We start from the raw sequence: 6523 nt of genomic DNA, 5'->3' as shown, positions 1-6523 counted from the left end.
AAAGACTTTCATCCTTCTTTCATCAACTGTGAGCTATACTTTGGGTGAACAAGGTTTGGTTAAGTTTTTTTTTTATTCAAATATTCAAATGTTATCAAATATTTTTGGTTTAAGATCATCAAACTAACTCTTATTTCAGACAAAATGAATCTGATTAGTTAGAAAAAGCAGTTTTGTATGACAGTGTCATTTATCCAACCCAACTTGGCTCTATATGGAAATGTAATTGCTCCCTTAACCTAATAGCGGATTCTCCTATGTTTTGGACGAGAGGGGAAACGTCTTCAAGAAACAACACAAGCAGTTGTCTTCTACCTGGAATAATGACTCCTATATGGTGAAAACTGCCTCCATGTGTTGTCTGTTCATCTTTACCATTGCTGCAGAGAATTTTGTATCAATTCAGCCAAAATGGAGGACTTTAAGCATGGAGACCATGATAGTTGAATTTAAATCCAGACTTTGATTAAGCCAAGCTGAAACCTTTTAGTTTTTCAGAGCCATTCAGTCGTGGACATGCTGGTGTCCTTTTGGTCATTGTCCTGCTGCCTAAGCCAGGTCTTAAACTGCCTCCTGCTTCCACAAACCCAGGTTGTATAGCTTTTTCTTTCTTTTAAAAGGGAAATAATATTGAAGCTGTGTTTTGTATTTACTTTGACATTAAAATTTGTGGATTTAATACTATTAAATTAGGGAAAATTATACAAATTAGTTAAAGCAGAGGAATACTTAGAGGGAATTGATGCCTATGCTAAAGATGGTACGTCTTTTGGTGTATTTTTTTTTATATCGTTTTTGGTGATAATTCGCTTAGTTGTGTTTTACTAGAACAGTAAAAACAAAAGTTTGTTTGAGAAGCGGTAATAAAGCTGAACAATCTGAGAAACCGAATCAATTTCATAAATGAAATTAGATCTTTATCCTGGCAGATGTTCTGACAACAGTAACATCTGGTGCAGGAGGGTAGATATTTGAAGGCTGTGTTCTGCAAACAGGAATACTTGGTTGTAAATCTTCCATTCATGTCTGCTTTTTGGCAACTAACTAGTCTCTCATGGTTTGTCCAATGCAGCTCAATATACATACATTTTCAAAACTCAAACGTGTTTGAAAACAAATCACAAAAAACCTCAATGTTGACAAAGCTTTCCAATACGGAGTCTGAAAAGGAGGTCTTATTATGAAGGCTGGTTTGAAGCAGTCTAAATCAGCCATAAGTTGTCACAGAGATGTCATTCAAAGATGAAACAGCTCACAAAAGATAAAACTCTAACATAATGAGATGAAATGCCAAATCTTGCATGGTTTTGCCACAATCCCAGTTGATGTTTCAGGAAATGTCAGATTTTTCCCAAAGGTCTCTCCTACTTTAGGCTGTGATGTTATCCACTCTAGCTGGCTTGCCTGAAAATTAACCTGAAAGATTTTGTCTGCCACGTCCACAATAAATGCGGTACATGGACAAATTATACATCAAAACGTAGGCATGTCTGTCTTCTTTCCCGCCAACGTGACCATCATTGCGCTCATCTGTACTGTTTTCTGTCAAATGGGCACAGACCGAGATCAAGTTGAACTTTTGGCCTATCAGTTCAGCTTTTGTTGCAGCGAAACAAGAGGGAGAGGCCACTAATGCAAGGAATCAGTGTTTGTGACTTTCATGTGTTAAGCTGCAGAGTATCCAGTTAATGCAGTTACTGTCATTTGCTGTGTGAACACAGTTTCCCCATCTATATTTGTGTGTCTATGTGTATCCCGAGTCAGTGTCAAAGATTCTTGGTAGTTGGCTGACCTTTTAGCAACGGGCTCCCTCAACGCCATGAGAGAGTCTGCCGTTACACTTGTTGGCCTTTGTTTAATGCTACTGCTTGGGTTGTTATTCAATGTTGATAAGGATGCAATTCTGTGGTTGAGAGGCGTTAGGAACACTGGATTTGCATTGAAAACTAGAATCTAGCTCTCCTGGCTACTTGAGTTTGAAACAAAAGTGTCAAAAGTAGGATACTGGTGAAGATTCTCAGTCATCAGGGTCATGGTCATTCCAAAAAAAAGGTAAAAAAAAAAAGTAAAAAACAAAGCAACTGGACTTGTTTTTTGTAGTTGAAGACGTTTCGCCTCCTCTCCAGGAAGCTTTCTCAACTCAAAAAGTCTGGAGTAATGCTTGTTACTCCACATTACTCCACTTTTTTTTTTACCTTTTTTTGGAACAAAAGTAGGATGCTGAATGACTTTCAAGCCACTGAGCTAAACATCCAGCATTTGGAAGATTAAATAAAGGGACAAATGGAGCAGCCAAGCAGTGAAAGTTTTCCAACTTGCTCTGATGGGTCCAGCATCACATCTCCTTCTCCCCCTGTTGGACGAGAAGACAGGTGATCTGCAACCACATGCAACAGATCCCATCATATTCATGGAGGCGCCAATGTCCCGCCAATGAGCCACTCCTGCTAGCCTCTGTCTGGTCCTCGGTAGTCTGCAGTGGCACCAAGCTGCCAAAGTGTGATGGACAACACATCAAGAACTACACCCCTCACGCCTTCAGCTAGCAGCACAGTGGCTGGAGGGGCGAAGAAGCTGCATTAGTACCCCTGGCAGTAGCATTGAAGGAGAATGCACTACAGGTGCTGCTCGGCCTATGCTCAGGCTGAACAGCGGGACGTCCAGGCACTAACCACGGTGATGGAAAGGCGATATGGACAGCGGCCTTCTCCTGATCAGAGCAGAGCGCATTTAGCCAAATGTAATCATCAGAAAGGAGAAATTCTGTGCACCTTTGCAGCTGATATGCAAATATATGCTAGACATGGTTACCCAGAGTTTCCTGCAGCAGTTCTGGAAGATCTGGGTCAGCATGTCTTTCTGCAGGGGCTTTTCCCAGGGTGATGATCACAGCGACCATCAAATCATTGCTACTGCTGTGATGTGCCAACAAGTCTCCAGCACCAAAGCTATCCAACAGGGAATCCAGCAGTTTACCCTCTCCATGCAAAGGGCTTGTATTTAAAATGCATCATTCGTGACAAGCCTTGACAATGTGTTGTGTGTGTAGATCAAGTGTTTATTCCCTTTTTTTTTTTTTTTGATGATTAATGCATACAGCTAACTACAACTTAAGATTTATCTTCTACGGTTAATTTGGAATATTACATCGAACTAAGAAAATCTTAACAGAAATAATTTTATGACCTTTATGCGTTATATTCTAAAATGTTTTAGAACCTAAAATGAGCAATAAAACAATTCTGAATCCAGCTATCTTATTTCTAGAGCAGAAGGTATATTGATCCAAGCTTAGATACTTCACATCCATTACATGCTTAATAAAAACACAAGGAAATTATTGTATAATGAAGACAAGACAGTAGTTGGAAAATCTAAATCTGTAATTTAGTTTATTTGAAAATCATCAGCCGTCACACAAGGCGTCTTGGTGATCTCCCGCCCTGTGAGCGTAAAGCCGTCAGCTTTCACCATAGTCCGAAAGAATCTGTCAAGCACAACTATTTAATAGGTTCTCCATGTACCTTTGGTGTTCTTTATTTTTTTATCTTCATTTGACAAAAAACAGGTAACCATAGACACCCATCAAAATATTTTCAGAAATACTCTAGTTGGTGCTATTGTCTCAAGTCAAAATATCTGCCTTGGAAGTGGTCTTATAAAACAGAAACCAGTTACACGGCTCCAGTGTGTACAACCATTAAGATAATAAATATATGTAGCTGATTACCATTTTTATCGTCTCAATTTCCCAAAGGTTATTTTTCCAAAGAAGGATATATTCCACTGGACTCTAAATAAAATAAAAATCCTGAAAATGAAATATAAAAAGCCATTTTATTATGTTTTAGAAAATATATACATTAAAAAACACAAATACATACACACACAGACCCCCATATGTACAAGCATCAAACTCCAAGCATCTCTTTGTTGCATACAGTGGGATCCAGAAGTCTGACTCCACAACAAATACTTACACCATCTGACATTTAAACTAAATCAGATATCTATTTCTACATTTGTCTTCTTATAAAGCCTATTTACACAGCCAGTATTGCTACATTATGTGGTCAGATCATAACTTACAGCCCCTCTCGTTACAACTGAAATGTAAGAACCAAATAAAATGTTGCAAAAAGAGGTGGCCCTCTGTTCTACAGCAGCAACGTAATGCTGAAAAATCAAATAGTAGCTCAGCAGACGGACACACAACGGCCTGAAGTATCACTGAGTGTTTGCATAGCTCTTCCTTGCTTGGAATAAAAGGAGGGGGAAAAAAATAAACCTGTGAGGCATATCTGCATATGAGCGTTAGTTAAATTAAATACTCAATAATCTGTCTGGTTTGGGTTTGAAAGGACATCTTGGAAAGTCTTAAACGAGCTGACGCCAGACCCAGGCTTCTGAAACCCACTGTATGTCTGTGTAGTCATGTATTTGTGCACAGCTGATGTATATATTGCATCATCCGCTTTATTCAAGAAAACAGCACCTCTTGCCAACAACTAAACTCCCCCAACTTTGCCGTCCTCCTGAGAGGGTCACGCATCAAGCTCTATCCACTTCCCATGTAGAAGCTGAAAGCAAGATTTTAGGCGTTCAACAACATTACAATAGAGAACAATAATTACACATAAAAAAAAAATAAAAAAAAAAGCAGAAACACTAAAAAACAAAACAAAAAAAAAACAACACATAAGCCACAGGAACAACAATATTGTACTCATTTCAAAGTATAACACATTTCTCTGTAGAAGCTTGTAGACGAGAACAGATGAGACCGACCAAAGGAATGCTGTTATTTAAGCGGAGAAAATTAAACCTCTGGTGACAACGTGTCAAAGGATGTGCAGGAAACTAACAGACATTGAATGGTAAATCAGATCGGCTGGAGTAAAACCAGAAGCTTCAAACACAACCGTGGGCCTCTGATCGGCAAAGGTCGCCTCCACGTACAGTAAAGGTTTGGGGACTGTTCTGAAGTTTAAAGCAAAGCCTTTCTTTTTTCCCCTCCCTAACCAAATTAGGTCAGTACCCTTTTTAAAATTAAATATGACTAAAATAAACCAGCAATCCAGCTCTAAATGGGAGGATGATAATGGATATATATATATATATAAAAAAACAAAAAATCTTTGACTTTGTTAACCAGAGTCAACTCAGGTATTTAGGTCTGACTGCAAACATAAAATTACAACAATAAACCTGATGTTGGTTTTCTGAGGCCACTTAGGCCTTTAAAATGAAGAAAAACACTTAACTATAAAATTCTCTTAAGTCAAACACTTGACTTGAAAAAAAAAAAAAAAAACGGATCTGACTAGCACACTATTTTTTTTAATAATCCCAACAGGAAAATAAATATTTTTTTGGTCTCCATTTCCCATTTGTAACTGATTCGCATCAATCGTCAAGAACAAACCGAGTCATTCACTAAATGTTGACATCTGAAAACTTAAAAAGTAGAACACTCAGTTTATAAACCCCATCGGAGAAAAAGCAAACTTTAACATTTCAACTTATTTAACCTAAGTTTGCTAGGAAGTTATGCAAGTTAGGACTTGCTGTGGCGATCCCTGGATAAAGGAGCAGCCGAAAGGAAAGGATTTTTTATTATCATAGTACATCTTCCACCTATTTTTAGTGTGCACTAGACAGAGCTAGCACTCCTGTATCGTCTCCCATTACATCTTTCGTTTAATTTTTTTAACCCAATTTTTTGGTTTGTATCTGATTCCAAAGGAACCACCAACGGGACATGCAGAGAAACTGTGGGAACCCCCCCCCAATCATCAGTGAGGGGTTTAAAATAATTCAGAAGAAGTAGAGATGAGAGAAGCTAACTGTAAGGAAACAAACATGTCTGGTTTATTCAAACTGTGAGAGAGCGAGAGAGAGCAAGACTTTCAGCAGCTTCAGATAGGCAGTTTTATCCTCCTTCAATCTGTCAGTGAAACACTGAATTCAGAAACGCCAGCGTCTTGAAAACTTCAAAGATAACCGTCTACATTCTCTTGACAATATAAATGGAAGCTGTTGTTTTTGTGAAGTTAGCTACACTTAGAGGCAAGTCTTTGTTTTAAAATGTTAGTGAAACCACACTTTATAGCAGCAGTTCCCTCCTAGACTTGTCTGACGTCAGCTCTGCCCTAAATAAAATCAGGAATGGCTGAAAAATGAAAACGTTTTTTGCATCAGATGTTAAAAGTTGCAAAACAAATGTCAGTACGTGTAACAAAGAATGACAAACTGGAGATTGGAAACCAGCAACGACATTTTGATCAGTCCATTTCTGCTCAAGATGAGAGGATAACTTTTACCTTAAACTCACTAAGAGTGCTGCTGTAGCTCATTTTTGCCAAACTTTAACTAGAGCAGCTAAGTCAGTACACCCCCCCCCCCCCCCACCAAAAAAATAAAAATAAAAAAATTAGCAAGAAGTGTATTCAGTCTAATTTCATTCGCTGACACAAAGCGTGGTAACATTACGCCAAACATTTAGGCCAGTTTTTTATTTATT

This window comes from Fundulus heteroclitus, chromosome 3 (genome assembly GCF_011125445.2).
Source record: "Fundulus heteroclitus isolate FHET01 chromosome 3, MU-UCD_Fhet_4.1, whole genome shotgun sequence".
Classification (NCBI taxonomy): domain Eukaryota; kingdom Metazoa; phylum Chordata; class Actinopteri; order Cyprinodontiformes; family Fundulidae; genus Fundulus; species Fundulus heteroclitus.
The sequence above is the reverse complement of the archived record's forward strand: the minus strand, read 5'-3'. Positions refer to the sequence as shown.